This window comes from Rhinoraja longicauda, chromosome 8 (genome assembly GCF_053455715.1).
Source record: "Rhinoraja longicauda isolate Sanriku21f chromosome 8, sRhiLon1.1, whole genome shotgun sequence".
In the NCBI taxonomy this organism is placed as follows: domain Eukaryota; kingdom Metazoa; phylum Chordata; class Chondrichthyes; order Rajiformes; family Arhynchobatidae; genus Rhinoraja; species Rhinoraja longicauda.
Window position 1 is genome coordinate 38,373,953 of NC_135960.1, and position 20,492 is coordinate 38,394,444.

Genomic DNA, 20,492 nt, shown 5'->3' on the forward strand with positions numbered 1-20,492 from the left:
TATTGACATGGATAGAGAACTGGTTGGCAGACAGGAAGCAAAGAGTAGGAATTAACGGGTCCTTTTCAGAATGGCAGGCAGTGACTAGTGGGATGCCGTAAGGCTCGGTGCTGGGACTCCAGTTATTTACGACATATATATTAACGAATTAGATGAGGGAATTAAATGGGACATCTCCAAGTTTGCTGATGACACAAAGCTGGGTGGCAGTGTGAGCTGCGATGAGCATGCTATGAGGCTACAGGGTGACTTGGATAGGTTGTGTGAGTGGGCAGATGCAATATAATGTGGATAAATGTGAGGTTATCCACTTTGGTGGCAAGAACAGGAAGGCAGATTATTATCTGAATGTTGTCACATTAGGAAAAGGGGAGGTGCAACGATACTTGGGTGTGCTTGTACACCAGTCACTGAAAGTAAGCATGCAGGTACAGCAGGCAGTGAAGAAAACTAATGGCATGTTGGCCTTCATTGCGAGAGGATTTGAGTTTAGGAGCAAGGAGGTCCTGATGCAGCTGTACAGGGCCCTGATGAGACCGCACCTGAAGTATTGTGTGCAATTTTGGTCTCCTAATTTGAGGAAGGACTTTATTGCTATTGAGGGAGCGCAGTGTAGCTTTATCAGGTTAATTCCCAGAATGACATATGATGAAAGAATGGGTCGACTGGGTTTGTCTTCATTGGAATTTAGAAGGATGAGAGGGGAACTTTTCAAAACATATAAAATTCTTAAAGGATTGGACAGGTTAGATGCAGGAAAAATGTTCCTGATGTTGGGGGAGTCCAGAACCAGGGGCCACAGTTTAAGAATAAGGGGCAGGCCATTTAGGACTGAGATGAGGAAAAACTTCTTCATCCAGAGAGTTGTGAATCTGTGGAATTCTCTGCCACAGAAAGCAGCGGATGCCAATTCACTGGATGTTTTCAAGAGAGAGATAGATTTAGTTCTGAGGGCTAAAGGAATCAAGGGATATAGGGAAAAAGCAGGAATGGGGTACTGATTTTAGATGAGCAGCCATGATCATGTTGAATGGTGGTTGCGGCTCGAAGGGTCGAATGGCCTACTCATGCACCTATTTTTCTATGTTTCTATGCTTCTAAGTGAAGATGTTCATCAAAGCTTGCACAATTTTCAATTTCATTTGATGCTCTTCAGCCAATCCTTTGAATACAATTGATCGTTCCTGACCTCTTTGAAATTTGTCTAATCGTTTTTCAACACAGGCTTCGCGGCAGGCAGGATAGGGTGATGAAGAAGATATATAGGACATAGACACAAAATGCTGGAGTAACTCCAGGACAGGCAGCATCTCTGGAGAGAAGGAATGGGTGATGTTTCGAGTCGAGACCCTTCTTCAGACTGATGTCAGGGGAGTGATTGGGCAGAGATAGAATGTAGTCAGAGACAGGAAGACTGGTGGGAGAACTGGGAATGGGGAGGGGATGGAGAGAGAGGGAAAGCAAGGGCTACTTGATGTTAGAGAAGTCAATGTTCATACCGCTGGGGTGTAAGCTGCCCAAGTGAAATATGAGGTGCTGTTCCTCCAATTTGTGCTGGGCCTCACTCTGACAATGGGGGAGGCCCAGGACAGAAAGGTCAGTGAGGGAATGGGAGGGGGATTTAAAGTGCTGAGCAACCAGGAGATCAGGTTGGTTTAGGCGGACTGAGCGGAGGTGTAGGAGGTGGCCACTGACTCCCATAGCTATCTAGACTACAGTTCTTCCCACCCTGCATCCTGTAAAGACTCTATCCTCTACTCCCAATTCCTCCGTTCATGCCGCATTTGCACCCAGGATGTTTTCCATATGAGGTCATCGGAGATGTACTCATTATTTAGGGTAGGGGGGGGGGGGGAAGGGGTCCCCTCTTTTATTGTAGAAGAGGCTCTCTCTGGTGTCTCCTCGATATCCCGCAGCTCTGCCATTGCTCCCGCTCCCCCCATTCATAACAAGGATAGTCCCCCTTGTCCTCACCTTCCACCCCATCAGCCGTCGCATACAGCACATAATTCTCTGACATTTTCACCACCTCCAACGGGATCCCACTACTGGCCACACCTTCCCATCTCCACCCCTTACCACTTTCCGCAGAGACCGTTTCTTCCGTAACTCCCTGGTCAATTCATTCCTTCCAACCCAAACCACCCCCTCCTCAGGTACTTTCCCCTGCAACCACAGGAGATGCAACACCTATCTCTGTACCTCCCACTCGACTCTGTCCAAGGACCCCAACAGTCACTTGCACCTCCTCCAACCTCATCTCCAGTATATCGGTGAGACCAAGCGCAGGCTCGGCGATCATTTCGCTGAACACCTCCGCTCAGTCCACCTAAACCAACCTGATCTCCCGGTTGCTCAACACTTTAACTCCCCCTCCCATTCCCACACTGACCTTTCTGTCCTGGGCGGCCTCCATTGTCAGAGTGAGGCCCAGCGCAAATTGGAGGAACAGCACCTCGTATTTTGCTTGGGTAGCTTACACCTCCGCGGTATGAACTTTGACTTCTTCAACTTCAAGTAGTCCTTGCATTCCCTCTCTCTCCATCCCCTCCCCCTTCCCAGTTCTCCGACCAGTCTTACTTTCTCTGACTCCATTTTATCCCATTCCCCTGATATCACTGAAGAAGGGTCTCGACCTGAATCGTCACCCATTCCTTCTCTCCAGATATGCTGCCTGTCCCGCTGAGTAACTCCAGCATTTTGTGTCTATCTTTGATTTAAACCAGCATCTGCAGTTCTTTCCTACACAAGATTTATAGGACACTTGGCTTCATTAGCCAGGGCATAAAATATCAGAGTAGGGAGGTTATGGTACAACTTTATAAAACATTTGTTCAGCCACAGCTGGTGTATGTGGCCAATATAACACTGCCTGAGTGGGTAGAGGAGGCAGAAAATCTCATGATAGTTAACAGATATCTGGATGAGCACTTGAATTACCACGGCATGAAAGGCTGTGGATGAAGTGGTGGTAAGTGGGATTGGTGTAGATGGGTACTTGATATTCAGCAGGGACAACATAGCCTGTTTCTATGACTTCATGACTCCCTGACCTCAAGATACCACCGAGCTTTACTGTACTTTCAATGGCACTTTTATATAAAATATGGTTGCAGGAGTAGGCCATTCATTCCTTTGTACCTGCAATGTCATTCAATCAGCCCGTGGCCGATGTTTTATATCAATGCCTCTATCATTCACTAACCCCATATTCCTTGATCTTGCAAGGTGACAACCTGTGACTGGTGCATCAATACATTAAAGGAGGTGTTGGGAATGTACAAGAGATGAAAGGACTGAGCTGAAGAGATGAGACGGTGTAAAGACTCACGTGGATTGTAATCTAGGTGGGCCAGATAGTTTGGGTCTATCCTAATAAAGAATGTAACACTGTGCAGAAAGCAAAACAGCAACCTATTTACTAATAGGGAGATCCCACAAGCAACAAGGTGATAATTTTGATGATATTGGCCGAGGGATGAATTTTGGCCAAACAAAAGACTGATGCCATTTATTATGAAGCCAGGTAGTTTTAATATGGTCTTATAATATACTGCTTCTGCCTTAAACTAAATTTGGCATTGAGAGAAGCTTGCATTTGAGTGCGACTATAAACATTATTTTGGCCTCTTCACATTGCTTTAATAGAGCAGCTATATAGTTATTACTATTAGGAACAATCACTGGATTATAAGTTCATAAAGTAGATTTGAATAAATAATGTCTATTTGCCCATTTGATTATGATAGAATAGCAACTCAAAGAAAAGTTTAGATAAATGTGGACTCAATTGTACTTCATTTTTCTGCCAATTCTCATTGTATATGAAACAAAATAAAACCATATTAGATTTTTTTTCCACTACTGTGATACACATGCAACATGTATTCCTTCAGTACAATATTGGAAGAATGATTAGTGTTGATGACAGCCAACTCATTGATATATCCCAACATTTGATGGTGTGTCAAGCTATGTTCACAGACTTTGCTAAGTCTTAATTAGATTTTAGATCAGAGCAAAATGTGAGCGTAACAATTTTTGAATGATATTCATTTCACTGTCATGACTTAAGCAAGAAAAGAAATGGTTATATGTTCGTGGGAGAAAACATTTTTCGTTAGAGGCAGTCACTAATTTGAATTACGAATGTTTGTGGAAGAAAGGAGAGTTATATTTATTTCTGTGATGAGAGAGGTGGAGTGTTTGTGAAATTGAAAGAGAGAGGAAATGGTTGGGAGTGAGTGGGATGTGCATATAGGGTGTTTGGGGAGTCCGAGAATCAGGATCTGGCATCTTCTATGTGATGTCTTCCAGAACTACACAACTGCCTGTGCCAGAATCATCATTCTAAGTGAGTTAGTACCTACAGGGAAGGAGGGGAAAATGAAAAATGGCTTTGAGAATCTTTACATTGATTCCAATAGTATGTTGCTCCATTCCAGATTCCAGTATGAAGCTGAAATGGATTAAAAAAAACAATTTAATCTCTTGTTATCCTTTTTATTCTCATCATGTCATGTGCTCTGATGAAAATGTCTTTTAAATACTATTTAGTCTTTCTGTTTCAGTTTGTATACTGCTGCCTAACCTAAGGCCTCCTCTCCACAGGCTTCTGAACTGTACTGGAAAAAATGTTTTAAGAGTTACTCATCTGGCAGCAAATAATTCTTAGTGTAAATATACCTAAATTAACTCACCAAAATGATTCATTGGAGCCAGGAGATATGGAACATATGTAATTGAGGATTATAATAACCCTCATTCTCTGAGTTCTTAATGGGGTACAGGCTCAGTCAGAAAGATTTCTGGAATATACAACCCTTTCTTCACTCCACTTTAAATGAACATCGTTTATTTATTTGTGTAGGAAGGAACTGCAAATGCTGGTTTAAACCGAAGATAGACACAAAATGCTGGAGTAACTCAATGGGAAAGGCAGCATCTCTGGAGAGAAGGAATGGGTGGCGTTTTGGGTCGAGACCCTTCTTCATACTCCTGTATAAATAAATTATTCTGGTTTATTTAAAAGGACACCAAGCACTGGAGTAACTCAGCAGGTCAGGTAGTATCTTTAGAGATCATATATAGGCGACATTTGAGGTTGGGACTCTTCTTCAGACTCAATAAATAAATAAATGATGCAAAATGCTGGAGTAACTCAGCGGGACAGGCAGTATCTGGAGAGAAGGAATGGGTGACGTTTCGGGTTGAGACACTTCTTCAGTCCTTCCCTCCAGAGATGCTGCCTGTCCTGCTGAGTTACTCCAGCATTTTGCATCATTTATTTATTTATTGAGGTTACTCCAGATCACCTGAGGTAAGGTGAATTTATACAGGAGTAACTAACCTCTTTTGGTTTCCATTTCCAGACGATTAATTATCATTGAATTTAGTTAAAAGAAAGGGTCACCACAAAACAGAGATATGAAAATGACCAGATAAATGGCTTTGGAGATCTTGATCAAAATTAGATATTGTTCATGGCACTGGAGAGAACTCCCTTGTTCTTGAGATTGTTCCCCAACTGCAAAAGGTGATGAGCAACCTGCAAGAGTCCTCTGCACCAGCACTGCAACCCTCTTGAAGCTGCAAAGAGCACCAGAAAAATGCAAGGTTTTTTTTGCAGGAAGGATTTTGAAGGATTTCTCATTGGTTATTCGGTTAACCTTGCACAATAGCTTTAACAAAGAGGCTGTGATGGTCACTTCATTGAGTTCTTCATGGTTCTGAACTGTACCATGGAACCACTTCATGGTTCTCTTTGATAGAGAACCGCAACATGTCTGAAACAGTCGGTAGTTGCAAACTCTTGAAATGCTTCATTGTTGATTGTTACATACTAAGTCTCCACCACTTCATGGAGACAAATTGTTTTCCATAAATCATCTCAAAGGCTACTGCTTATTCATTTTATTTTTATCCCTGCCCAGCCATCTGTTTCAGGCGATGTTCATGGTTATTTTTACAGCTTTACAGCTCACAGCAGAAGTTGTAAATTCTAATTCACTGAAATGATATTGCCAAATGAAGTAAAAGCCTTGCCGGGTGACATATATGAATAAGCGGATACACCGTGCCTTGTTGCATGTACCAGCGCCTTGTTGCATGTACCAGCGCCTTGTTGCATGTACCAGCGCCTTGTTGCATGTACCAGCGCCTTGTTGCATGTACCAGCGCCTTGTTGCATGTACCAGCGCCTTGTTGCATGTACCAGCGCCTTGTTGCATGTACCAGCGCCTTGTTGCATGTACCAGCGCCTTGTTGCATGTACCAGCGCCTTGTTGCATGTACCAGCGCCTTGTTGCATGTACCAGCGCCTTGTTGCATGTACCAGCGCCTTGTTGCATGTACCAGCGCCTTGTTGCATTTCCATAAAGTCTGAGAATGCCTGTTGCTTTTTGCCTTTCCCATATGTAATGGGTTATTGAGGTTGGGAGGTGGGAAGTAGATGGGTGGAGGTTGGGTTCGGAATAGTGTGGAGATAAGGTAGGGGAAGACATGCCTTGTCATTGTGTTCCATATGTATGACAAAAAGACACTGCACATTCCACTAACAACTTTCACACAGAACACACTGCTGAAATACAGGCACCTTATCTACATAGGGTGACCAGAATGTATACAGCATTGTACCATTGATGGGATTATTATGATCTAGGTTCTTATCAGTTGTAACTTTGCGTTCACAAGCTGTTCTTTGTCACTCTGTTCAGTAGATCCATTCACACACACCCAGGGCTGATCACCCTGTGGTGGGCCTGCCTCGACTGAGGGTGTCTTGTGATAAAAGGCCGAAACACCCAGTGACATTGAGGTACACAACTGAAGATGTGTCTGAATGGTAGCAACATCACCTAGTGGTCACCCCCAAGAACAACACCAGTCAATTGTAGTGCAAACCTTAGGGATTGTAACATCTAGTCCTACTAATCAATCAAGCAAAAAGTTTTAATTATTTAATCCCATCAATTCTTGATGAATCCTATCACTTCTCTGCAGTGCGAGGTGTGGTGTGGTGTGGTGTGGTGTGGTGTGGTATGGTGTGGTGTGGTGTGGTGTGGTGTGGTGTGGTGTGGTGTGGTGTGGTGTGGTGTGGTGAGGTGTGGTGTGGTGTGGTGAGGTGAGGTGTGGTGTGGTGTGGTGTGGTGTGGTGTGGTGTGGTGTGGTGTGGTGAGGTGTGGTGTGGTGTGGTGTGGTGTGGTGTGGTGTGGTGTGGTGTGGTGAGGTGTGGTGTGGTGTGGTGTGGTGTGGTGTGGTGTGGTGTGATGTGGTGTGGTGTGGTGTGGTGTGGTGTGCTCTTCTTAGCAAGCTGAGTGCCTCAAATTGGGGGAGCAAATTCTAAAACCATTCGATCAACAGCTCTGGCTCTCTGCTTCTCCACTGCCGAGTATGCCTGCACAGTGTGGGAGCGCTCAGCTCATGCAAGGAAGATTGATCCTGTGCTAATCACAAGCTGTCGCTGCATCAGTGGATGCATGAAACCTACCAAGACTGACAACACCTACCTACTCTCTGGCATTGCACCTCCTGGAACCAGAAGAGCTGTAGCCAGTCAAAAAGAACGCCTCAGACAATCAGAGGATGAAAGACACCCCCTACATTACCACCCTTTGCTACCTCAGTGTTTGAAATCACGCAGAAGTTTCCTCTCTTCTGTCCATCCCCTGGACTGCAGTGCATCGTCCAGAAGACAAACTCTGGGATGAGAGACCAGAGAAATCTCCGGAAGACATTCACATGGCAATCGATCCCTCTGAGAAACCCACCAGGTTCCGACCAACCGTGGATAACCTGGCGCAGTCTCAACAGACTGCGGACAGGCATGGGGAGGAGCAAATCGAACATGCTGAAGTGGGGATATACTGAAGATGCTGCAGACCGCGAGTGCAGACAGGGCCTCCAGACTATGGAACATCTCCTGAGCTGTGACATGCTGCATGACACATGCACTGTAAAGGATCTTGCAGAGGTCAATGACGCGGCACTAAAATTTGCTCACTATTGGTAAACAGTTGTGTGATGACACGAAATAATAAACTTCGCTGCAAGCCCCTATAGCAGTCACTTCATCAGACTGCAAAGTTTTACATAAAACAATGATTCAGGACTCCTGAGTCAGATGGAGAGCTTACAGAAATAACTGTTCAATAAAGTCTCTTTCAAATAAACCATATGAAAAAAGGAGATAATATAGTCACTCATTGATTTCTTTCTTTTAAGATTTTGCTTTGTACAAAAATGACTCGCATAAGCTGTGTGACAAAATATTGCACAGAGATGTGAAAATCCATTAGATAATTACATCATCCAAAATGTCACCTTGCCCTCGATGAATGTACAAAAATTGGTATTGGCATTGCTATTGTCACATGTACCGAGGCACGGAGAATGAAGGGGATCTGCTTGGGAGGGGAGGGGGGGGGGGGCTTACCGAGAACAAAGGGTGACCCAGCAGGGTCTGCCTCTGCCACATTTAGCGGCAGGCAGAAGATAGGATTGTTCGGTGAACTTTTGTGACTTTGACGTTGCCAGAAACATGGCAACTTTTCTGTACTGCCTAGGTGAGGTTTGCTGTATGATTTTCCAGGGTTGTATGCAAAACAAAGCATTTCATGTGCCTAGGTACATGTGACAATAAAGTATCATTGAATCATCTTATACATGAATATAATCAAGCCATATACAAGTATGCATACACAAAATGTGTCAATGTATTAAATAATATATCATGGCATCTTGCACAGTATTTAATACATTCAATAAATACAAGATGACTGGATCTGATAATATATTGGATAAATGCATGACTCAGACAGTTGACAAAAAGTAAAATAAATAGAAGACATGGGATACTGGTATTCGATATTTACAATATGCAGAGAAGTAATAATCTGCTTGATAAATATGAGGGGAGACATAAAATGCTGGAGTAATTCAGTGGGTTAGGCAGCATCTCAGGAGAGAAGGAAGGATGACGTATTGGGTCGAGACCCTTCTTCAGACTGATGTCAGGGGAGGGGGCGGGACAAAGATAGGATGTAGGAGACAGGAAGACTAGTAGGAGAACTGGGAAGGAGGAGTGGATAGAGAGGGGAAGCAGGGACTACCTGAAGTGGGAGAAGTCAATGTTCATACCGCTGGTGTGTAAACTGCCCAAGCGAAATATGAGGTGCTGTTCCTCCAATTTGCACTGGGCCTCACTATGACAATGGAGAAGGCCCAGGACAGAAAGGTCAGATTAGGAATGGGAGGGGGAGTTGAATTGCTGAGCCACCGGGAGATCAGGTTGGTTGAGACGGACTGAGCGGAGGTGTTCAGCGAAATGATCGCCGAGCCTGCGCTTGGTCTCGCCGATGTAGAGAAGTTGACATCTTGAACAGCGGATACAATAGATGAGGTTGGAGGTGGTGCAGGTGAACCACTGCCTCACCTGGAAACACTGGGTCCTTGGATGGAGTCGAGGGAGGAGGTAAAGGGACAAGTGTTTCATCTCCTGCGGTTGCAGGGAAAAGTACCTGGGGAGGGGGTGGTTTGGGTGGGAAGGGACGAGTGGACCAGGAAAAGCAGAATGGGGTGGAGATGGGAAGATGTGGCCAGTGGTGGGATCCCATTGGAGGTGACGGAAATGTTGGAGGATGATTTGATGTATGCGACGGCTGAAGGTGGAAGGTGAGGACAAGGGGGGACTCTATCCTTGTTACGAATGGGGGGAGGTGGAGCAAGAGCGGAGCTGCAGGATTTTGAGGAGACCCCAGTGAGAGCCTCATCTATAATGGAAGAGTGGAACCCCCGTTTCCTAAAGAATGAATAAATATGTACACCAAAAGCCCACTTATCCAGCACTCTACAATCGGGTGCGTTCTAGCAATAGTCATCTTAATATCACTCGACCAAACATAATTTGTTTATGACATTCTTAGAGTTGCATAAGGTTCAAGATGTTGACTCTCATAAGTTCACATGAAGAAGAGTTATCGACAAAATTATTTCATACAATACAATGTTAAGGCTATTAATATGATCCAGGTTGATACTACAGTTAATGTATGATGGCCAATAACAGAACAGATCGTATGGGAGGGGACATGGAGTCTCAGTCCTCAAGTAAGAATGAACTAATTGTTACCGTGCAACTTTCCAAACTTAGATCTGGCTGTGTGAGTTCATGATTTACAGATGTTGCTTCTCAAATCAAAATATGGATTCCGTGACAAACCTTCCAAAATGTTGTTTACACATGTTAAAGCCCTTATTATTCTGTGCTGAAATTATTTCAAGCCACAGCTTACTCTGCCAACCACACATAGAATCTGATTACATAACATCAAAGCGGAGCACATTGAAAATTTTGGCTCTGGTCCAGCATGGACCCAAATGGATTAGGGACACTGAATTTGAAATAACAATGCTTCTGTCATTGGAGACTATGAGCATTTTCAGCAAAGTGTTAGGAGAGAAATGAAGAAACCACTGGAATGAGAAGCCGAAGGCAAGAGGATTAGCCAAGAGGATGTTCTTTCTTTTCCTGGAAACACTTTGGTATCTATCAAACCAATTTAATCAGCCAGTTTGTGGAGGTCAATAAATATTTCATACAAATGTGATTCTGGGGTGTGGCTTTGGACGAACAATCTCTAGGATGAACAAAGGACCAACAACGTAAAGTCATAGAGTGATACAGTGTGGAAACAGGCCCCTCGACACAACTTTCCCACACCAGCCAACATGTCACAGCTACACTAGTCCCACCTGCGTTTGGTTCATATCCCTCGAAACCTGTCCTATCCAGGTACCTGTCTAACTGTTTATAAAATGCTGGGATAGTCCCCTGCCGCAACTAGCAGCTTGTTCCATACACCCTCCTCTGGCAGCTTGTTCCATACACCCACCACCCTTGGTGTGAAAAAGTTACCCTCGGCTTCCTATTAAATCTTTTCCACTTCACCTGAAAGCCATGTCCTCTGGTCATCGATTCACCTACTCTGGGCAAGAGTAGGTGAATCGATGCAGGAATGCAGGAATGGATGAGGTTCAAAATCTCATGCATGGGATTCACACATGCACACCTGTGGAATGATTTGTAGCAGATAGAGGTAGGATTGGTAATGAAAGCTATCATTGGTGACAAGGTGAAGGTAGGAAAGTTAGTTAACAGAGAGGAAGAGGAGGAATTGGTAATCAATGGGAGGTCAGATTTGTAAACAGCTGGATGAAATGAGTAACTATGGAGCTGTAGGAATGTTGAATAGTGAAGGTAGTATAGATGATTGGAGAGGTATTGGCGATTAGATTTAGGTTTTAGACTTAGAGCATGGAAACAGGCCCTTCGGCCCACCATGTTCCTGCTGACCAGCAGCCACCTCGTCCACTAACCCACACACACTTTGCAACTTATCAAAGCCAATTAACCTACAAACTATGTTTTTGGGGCCTGGGGGTAAACCGGAGCACTCAGAGAAAACGCACATGGTCACAAGGGGTAATGTACAAACTCAGTACAAGGGGATTGTACAAAATTAGACAGCACCCGTAGTCAGTATCGAACCCGGGTCTCTGACGCTGTAAGGCAGCAACTGTACCATTGTGCCACTGTGCCACTCCAAAGTCTCCAGAATGTGATTCTGGGGTGTGGCTTTGGACTAACAATCTCTAGGATGAACAATGGACCAACAACTTAGAGTCATAGAGTCATAGAGTGATACAGTGTGGAAACAGGCCCTTCAGCACAACTTTCCCACACCAGCCAACATGTCACAGCTACGCTAGTCCCGCCTGCGTTTGGTTCATATCCCTCGAAACCTGTCCTATCCAGGTATCTGTCTAACTGTTTCTTAAATGCTGGGATAGTCCCTGCCATAACTAGCAGCTTGTTCCATGCACCCTCCACCCTTTGTGTGAAAAAGTTACCCCTCAGATTCCTATTAAATCTTTTCCCCTTCACCTTAAAGCCATGTCCTCTGGTCATCGATTCACCTTCTCTGGGCAAGAGATTCTGTGCATCCACCCAATCTATTCCTCTCAATTCTTTAATCAGGTTCTGGAGTAGGATATATATTTACTCCAGAATTTTGAATCAGATTGTGGAGTTAAACTTTGAATGGATGACCTGAATTGGGTGCTGGACTGGGGCTGAATTCACCGCCCACATCATGTTTTGCAGTGGAGCTTTGAACCAGCACTCTCCTGAATTAGCAGTGCAACTTTTCCACTCCTAAACATCTGAAATTAGTTTTGGTTCATTATTGTCATGTGTACTACAGTACAGTAAAAAACTTAGCTTTATTTGCTATCCAGCAAGTCATCTATACATAACCTGATGAATTAATTTTAATGCAGAATGGTTACGTCTGGTCTAAATGACAGCCAAAGGGAGAATAATCTTTTGTTCTCTACTTTCTTTGTAGAGGAGATATTGTTGTGAAGACACTTTCAAAACTGCTTCACGTGGAGCACTGGGATCTTTTACAGAACAAACAATCAGGTATGTCCTGAATTTAAGATCTTACCTACTGCATAGTGACAAGTATTTTGAAGCTTTTTCTCAGTTCTGCATATGATTCATCATTTTGCAAACCAAACTTTTATAATTGACATGAAGTAAATATCATAATCCAAGGCATTGATGCAAGAGAGGGAAAAAAACCTGCATTCTCGTTGGGAAGACAGAGCTCAGCGAGTGTAGGGAAACCAATAGTGATAGAATTGGATTGAAGGTGGCTAGAAACAAGAGGCTATACCATAAGGGTAGCACAGTTGTGCACCGGCAGATTTATTACCTTACAGCGCCAAAGATCAGGGTTCAATCCTGACCACGGGTGTTGTCTGTACAGAGTTTGTATGTTCTCCCTTATGACTGCATGAGTTTTCTCCATGTGCTTCAATTTCCTCCCACACTCCAAAGACCTACAGGTTTGTAGGTTAATTGGCATTGGTAAAAATTGTAAATTGTCCCCAGTGTGTAAGATAGTGCGAATGTACTGGATGATCGCTGTACTCGGTGGGCAGAGGGGCCTGTTTCCGTGCTGCATCTAGAAGTCTAAAAACACAACCAGCCAGAGTTGCTGAGCTTAATCTTTTGCCATTCCCATATCGTTGGCGCTGGGTGAATGGGCATCTCACTAAGATTGTGGTAAGTGGCATGGAATTTCTTTCCACTTTGCCCGAAGAGTCTGCTATTAAGCTTCATGCTACACTGCTACATCATGCTACACTGGTCAGCAGTAGGTGTGGTTACCAAATAATATAACCAATTTAGTGAAGGAAATCCCCCAGATCAAACTGATTTCACTGATTAAAAAATGCACAACGCTGATTAGAAGCAGCTGTGATGTTTTAAATATCTGAACCACAGTTTATTCCTCCAGGTTCTGAATTTAGAAAGTACACCATTTCTGGACTGCACAAATAAAATGGGGATGTCTGCAGTTGATTTATATTTGGCTCTTATACTGAATGTTGAGCAGAAACATTACTGTTCAGGACAAATTTTCACTAAAGTAGTTCATGTTTAATTTTCACATCAAGTCAAGACTTCAATTTCAGCTCTTAATCTCTCTCAATTTTTGATTGATCAGTCTGTGAAAGGCTCCCTGCTAACTCAGTAAATCCACATGATTTGAAATGAATTGCCCTTTTATCCATTCTCCATTGGATATGATGTATTGTTCTTCCTGTGCGATCCAAGATCGTTGAAGTGAGGCCTATCCTTTAAAGAGCTGTTGGTGTTCTGGTCCGATCATCTTCCATTTACCCTCCTTTATCAATCTTCACCTGTCACATCTATCAGATCCCGGGAAGATCAGCAGATCTAGCCTTTACCAAATAAGATGCTAATGTTCATATTTATTTAGCATATTGATTTTACAAGCAATGAAGTGCCTTTGAATGTACTGAAGTTGCCTTTAACATTAAAAATAAATTAAATTAATTAACTGCAGTCAGAAAACAATAGATTTTTCAAAATTTCAACGTTCTTCCTGGCACTCCTCAACATAATTTTGAGATCAGAGCTCTTTCAACCTTATCTTTTGTTCCTTCTTTGTTGAAATACCGAGGCTGATGATGTAAATTACTTCAGAACAAATCCTAATTATCTGCATTTTTAATATTGACACTGACCATTTTATAGAAAGACCTGAAGAAGGGGCCTGACCCAAAACGTTACCCATCCTTTTTCTCCAGAGATGGAGCTCTTGTCTGACCCGCTGAGTTACTCCAGCACTTTGTGTCTTTCTTTTATGTAACCTCTCAAGCCTGTTTCACCATTGAATGGCAGATCAGTGACCATCTCTGGGACAGAGGTCCCAGTCATGTTAACTCATGTTCTCTGTCACCTTGAGGGAATATAGACACAGAACATAGAAAACTACAGCACAGAAACAGGCCTTCAGCCTTCAATTGTCTTTGACATTTCCAGCATGGGTAAAGGTTCTGACTGTCTACCCTATATATGCCTCTCATAAATATGTATACTTCGAATAGGTCTCCCCACAACCTCTGGCATTGCAGTGAAAACAATTCAACTTTGTCCAGCCTCTCCTTGTAACCAATACCACATCATCCAGGCAACATTCTGGTATACCTCTTCAAAACCCTCTTTAAAGTCTTTACATCCTTCCTGTGATGGATGAACAGAACTGCATGCAATACTCCAAATGTGGCCTAATGAAAATCCTATAGAGCTGTATCATGACTTCCTGACTCTTGTACTGCATGCACCAACCAATGAAGGCAAGCATACCACATGCCTTCTTTACCACTCTATCTACTTGTGTTTTCACTTTCAAGAAGCTATGGACCTGGACACCAAGATCTCTATGCACATCAGTTCTGTTAAGGGTCATGTTTCCAATCGGGACCCTTCTGACTAAGTAAGTAAAATTTCAAAGTAAAATTCTACTTTTACTTATTTCCTGGTAAGAAATTATTTTCTTGTTAACCCCTCGTAGTCAAGACCAACTTCCTCTTGTTATTCTTCAGCCTTTCTCTCTCCAGAGACACATCCACTTGAATCGAGTAGCTTCACCACAGGGAGGAATTGCCTGATTGCATTATTTTCAAAACACTGAACTTCCTCATACAGTTCCTGGAGTACTGTGTGCAGTTTTGGTCTCCAAATTTGAGGAAGGATGTTCTTGCTATGGAGGGCGTGCAGCGTAGGTTCACTAGGTTAATTCCCGGAATGGCGGGACTGTCGTATGTTGAAAGGCTGGAGCGATTGGGCTTGTATACACTGGAATTTAGAAGGATGAGGGGGGATCTTATTGAAACATATAAGATAATTAGGGGATTGGACACATTAGAGGCAGATAACATGTTCCCAATGTTGGGGGAGTCCAGAACAAGGGGCCACAGTTTGAGAATAAGGGGTAGGCCATTTAGAACGGAGATGAGGAAGAACTTTTTCAGTCAGAGGGTGGTGAAGGTGTGGAATTCTCTGCCTCAGAAGGCAGTGGAGGCCAGTTCGTTGGATGCTTTCAAGAGAGAGCTGGATAGAGCTCTTAAGGATAGCGGAGTGAGGGGGTATGGGGAGAAGGCAGGAACGGGGTACTGATTGAGAGTGATCAGCCATGATCGCATTGAATGGCGGTGCTGGCTCGAAGGGCTGAATGGCCTACTCCTGCACCTATTGTCTATTGTCTATTGTCTATAACGGAATATTAAAATTTCCACAGTAACACTCACAATCTCAGGATGGCTCAGAAACCCCAGGAACCGATGAGTTACTTCTAAAGTAATACAATGCAGGAAACATGGCAGCTAAATTAATGTACATTTAACAAACACACACATTAATCTAACCAGATAAATTACTCTAGGGCTGTTAGCAAATATAATCCGGGTCAGGGAGAACTCTGCTACCTTTCTTTGAAATAGTGCCAGCGGACTGTGAAGTTTCAGTCGGCTAAAGATTTTGCATCTTTCAAAGAATCAAAGGAATGATAACATCTCAGACAGTGTGTGCTCACTCTAACTTTGCCTGGAGTGTCTGCCATGCATTAAAGTATCTGGAAAGGGTCTTAAACTCACAGGGTCTGTCTCAAAGTGAGTGCGCGTCAACCACTCAGCCAGTTTAATCGTATGTGTTAATTTGTGTAGTCTGGATGAAGCTCCTGGAGAGGGTGTATACATCCCCAATCCCGTCAACAGAGGGCTGAGGGTGCACAACTTCCTGTGGGTGTGTTCTCCATCTTCCTGTACTTTCTGAGTCTGCCAGAGTTGTTTGTAAGTCCGTTCTTCGCTTTTGCTCCAGGTCAGGTTACAACACATGGTTTATGTCTGGGCGTTAAGTGGGCCCCTCTATTTGCTTGCAGCGTTTTTCCTTTTTGGTAATCGCTCTCCCTTTTCCTTCCTAATGGTGCCCAGATGGAGCTGCTGAAAGCTTACATTTTCTCAGCGGGAGATCAAAAAGATTCAAAGCCACATCATGTGTGAAATGACTGGCAGCTTTGGGACTGCTAAATCCTAAAAGGAAAGCATTTGTAGAAGCAAAACTACCATCGACATTAAAACGGAAAAGATTTAGGTAGTTATTAAAAGCTTCAATATTAAATGCACTCGGGATTTCACTGGCCTCTTGCATGTACTGAATAATGACTCTTCAAAAGGGGAAGGGCTCTCTATATAGACACTTAATAGAATGAATGTGAATTGTGGTTTTAAATCTTTTCCGTATTCTTTTCATGAATATTCTCAAGCAGGAGAAGGTCAGAAGGAGATTCTAAGACTGCCGACGAGAAAGCAATTCCTGAGCACAGTGGTGCAGTAGTTATAGGTCCTGTTCAATAATACAGAGAAGATTGATTTCATCGTGCCAGTTTGAGAACTTAAAGTGTAGTTTTTAAACAAAGAATGGAAGTAATAAGTTGAAGGCTGTAAATTACCCCATTGCAAGAATCCAACTGGTTCACTTTTAAGGAAGGAAATTCCAATCCCATCTGGCTTGCGTGCACGTTTTGGTGACTTTATGCCATTGCTCTTAACTCTTCACTGCTCTCTGAAATTATCCACAGCTGACATTTTCAAGGGCTCAGGGGGGCGAGGGATGGGTAATAATTGCTTTCCAGTTCCCAGGAATGAATAAACAAACCAAAGGGATGAATAATATCAGCAGAGATTCAGCCAATGATGGAGGTTTCTTCAGTGATAACGTCTGTAGGCCACAAGTTCAGATATCCCCCACTTTGTGCAGCACTGAAGGAGGTACTCTGATTTGCAACCACAGACAGTCAGACCATTAGAATGGATCTCAAAAATAACACTGGGATACTGTTTTGTAGGTAGTACCTTGGAAATTAATGGGTTCTGAGATGGCTGATGAGACTAAAGTGGAATCCATAGACACTTCCAGGTCGATGGGGCGGGTGGGTAGTTTGTAATAACATCCTGAACAGTCCATCTCCACTTTGAGTGGTCATGGGTTGAAGGTCTCCAGGAGTACAAGGAAGCTTTTTCAAGGAAGCTTTGAGCACATCATCTGCCTGCTGGCAAACTCTACCAGTAACAGGCACTCTATTCCATGTGCTTTTTCGGATTTCTGAAGTCAGGCATGCAAGTAGTGTGGCTAACAGGAAGTACCTAGGGGCTCAATGCTGGAATGTTGGCCAGGGAAAGGATACTAAAGCTGGTTCACTTATCCCTCCGGTGAATTTGGAGAGTTTGCGGGGAGAATTTCTGATGCATCCACAAGGATTAATCAGGTAAGCAGTGAGTTTGAAGGAGAGATTTTTGTTGACACAAGTGAGAAAAATGCATATAATGTAATAAAAAGGAACTGCAGATGCTGGTTTATATCAAAGTCACTCAGAAAACGCCGAGTAACTCAGTGGTCAGGCACCATCTCTGGCGAAAATGGATGGGTGATGTTTCCTGTTGGGACCCTTCTTCTGACTGTTTGTTGGGGATGGGGGGCAACTGGAAGAAAGAAATGACCTGAACATATCAGGGCCGGCAACAGATGACCTCAGGCAGGGACGTTCCCTGCTGAATGTTGGTTAGGGACGTCATATTCCCAAAAGGGATCATCACATCGTTGCGAACTGTTGAACGTTGAACTGGTTAAGCGATTTTTAATGGTGGAAGGAGGGGGGATGGGGTGGGGGGGGGGGGGGGGGGTGGGGGGGGGGGGGGGGGGTGGTGGTGAGGAGAGCATGGAGAGAGGGGGTAGGGGAGTGTCTGTAGAAGTTACCTAAAATTAGAGAATTCAATGTTCACACGATGACCTTTGTTCATACATTGATCTTTGAAGATGATGTGCCGGATGCGGAAGCTGGTGGGGTGAAAGGTAAGGACCAGGGAAACTCTGTCCCTGTTGTGTCTGGGGTAAGGGGGAGCGCGAGCAGAAATTCCAGGAATATTGTATAACAAAACATCCAGCAGTTCAGTAATTAAGCCATAGCAGAGTTGTTTGATGAATTCATTGCAAGAGCCTGTTTTGGAGCAAGGAAGAGTAGAAACTTGCTTTGTAAGGCTAGCTTCAAGGTGCTATGGGAGAGTCAATCATTCGCCATTCATATACTAATTCACTGTGGAGTTTAGAATGATTTAAGCTTGATTTGCTTAAGATGACAATGTTGCCATTTCTTTAATGGCCTGAGTGAAATAAGAAAGTTGCTATTGAAGAACTTAGCGTTCCTTCCCCACGTTAACACACCACACCATCAGGCTAAAATTAATTACTTTCTTAATGCTGTACTGCTTATTTTCAACTATTCTGATAAAATGCAAATACTATTCATCCTAATAAATGCTAGGCATTGTCTTTTTCCAACGACGGAATATCTAACTACCACTTTTTGACCTTCTTTATTAACTTCCCCCATTATCCATTTTCTAGGGGTCACCACTGACCAAAAACTCAGTTGAATCAGCCACGTAAATATTATTGCTACAAGATCAGATCAGTCTGGGTATCCTGCAGTGAGTGACTCACCTCCTGTCATCTCAAAGTTCTTCCACCATCTGCATGGCACAACTTGGGCATGTGATGGAATACTGTCCACTTGCCCGGATAGGAGCATCTCCAACAACTCTCAAAAACCTTGGCACCATCAGGACAAAGCAGCTGGTTCCTATGAGTGGAGCATGTGCAGCAGTCTTCCTGATTCTGCTGCCGCCTGTTTAATGATTTGGCACCAATGCGTATTCAAAGTAGGCTCTTTTTTTGAAGATTGATAGAAATATTACCATACACACTGCAAATGTTTGGAATAATTTCCACTGGAAATTAACCCCGTTGTCTCCAATTGAGCTTCCCAGTTTTCAAGAATTTGCTGAATATAAAGCGGCAATGGAACCTGAAATGAAATCTTGTATCTTCACCAGATGTATGGCAAGGAGTTGGTGCTGAGTTGATGGTGACATCACCAAGGCAAGGAAAGCTAAGGCTTCCACTAAGGATAGCAGTGCATAGAAATGCTGCTAGAAATACCATGGAGTCATAGAATGATACCGTGTGGAAACTGGCCCTTTGGCCCAACTTGCCCACACCAGCCAACATGTCCCTGCTACACTGGTCCCATTTGCTCGTGCTTGGCCCATATCCCTCCAAACCTGTCCATGTATCTGTCTAACTGTTTCTTAACTTGCCCTCTGCAAGTTTCCCCTCCAGGTCACAAAACAACCCTGTCTTGGAAAAACATTGCTATTCCCCAAATCCTGGAACATCCCGCCATCAGCAATGTAGAAGCGGCCTCACCAATAATAACAACAACTTTCATTTGGATAGTATTTTTATAAAGATGAACCAATTTCTAGGACGATTCATGGGAAGATTTTTTTAAATCAAAATTTGATACTAGTGAAGTGTTAGGTGGAAAATAAATTAGATCAAAGGAGCAGACTAAGACAGACTTTGGACTCTGTCTGCTGAAGGCAAAGCTAACGACCATGGGGCAAATGAAATCAAGTAAACAAAAGAATTTAGACCTTGAAGAAAACAGATTTCAAGGGATGGAACGTTCCTAAGATATGGAGGAATATGTTCTCAAAGGTACTTGTAAGATCAAAACATTAAATGTAGATGAGCAAGTGCAGGAATAATAGGTGATAGGAACTTTGTTTTGAATTAGAAAATAGGCAATGGTTTTGGATGGTTTTATGTTTATGGAGAGCGAAAGTTTGTCTGTTGGTTAGGGCTGTGTTAGCATAGCCATGTCGAGACACAGCAAAACATAGGAATTAGGAGCAGGAGTAGGTCACTCAGCCCTTGACCTGCTCTTGGCTGATCAAATCGTAACCCCAATGTAACCTTAATGCCTCATTCTTTCTGCTCAGGATAACCTTCCACCCTGTGCTTATCAAGAATCTACATCTTCTAAATCTACAAATAAAACTAAAAGAAAAGATGTATCACACAGCAAAGAGTAGCGGGAAGCCAGAGGATTGGGAAACTTTCATAGGACAACAGAAGGTAACAAAATGGGCAATAGGGGCTGAAAAGATGAAGTACGTGGGGAAGCTGGTCAAGAATATAAAGAAGGACAGTAAAA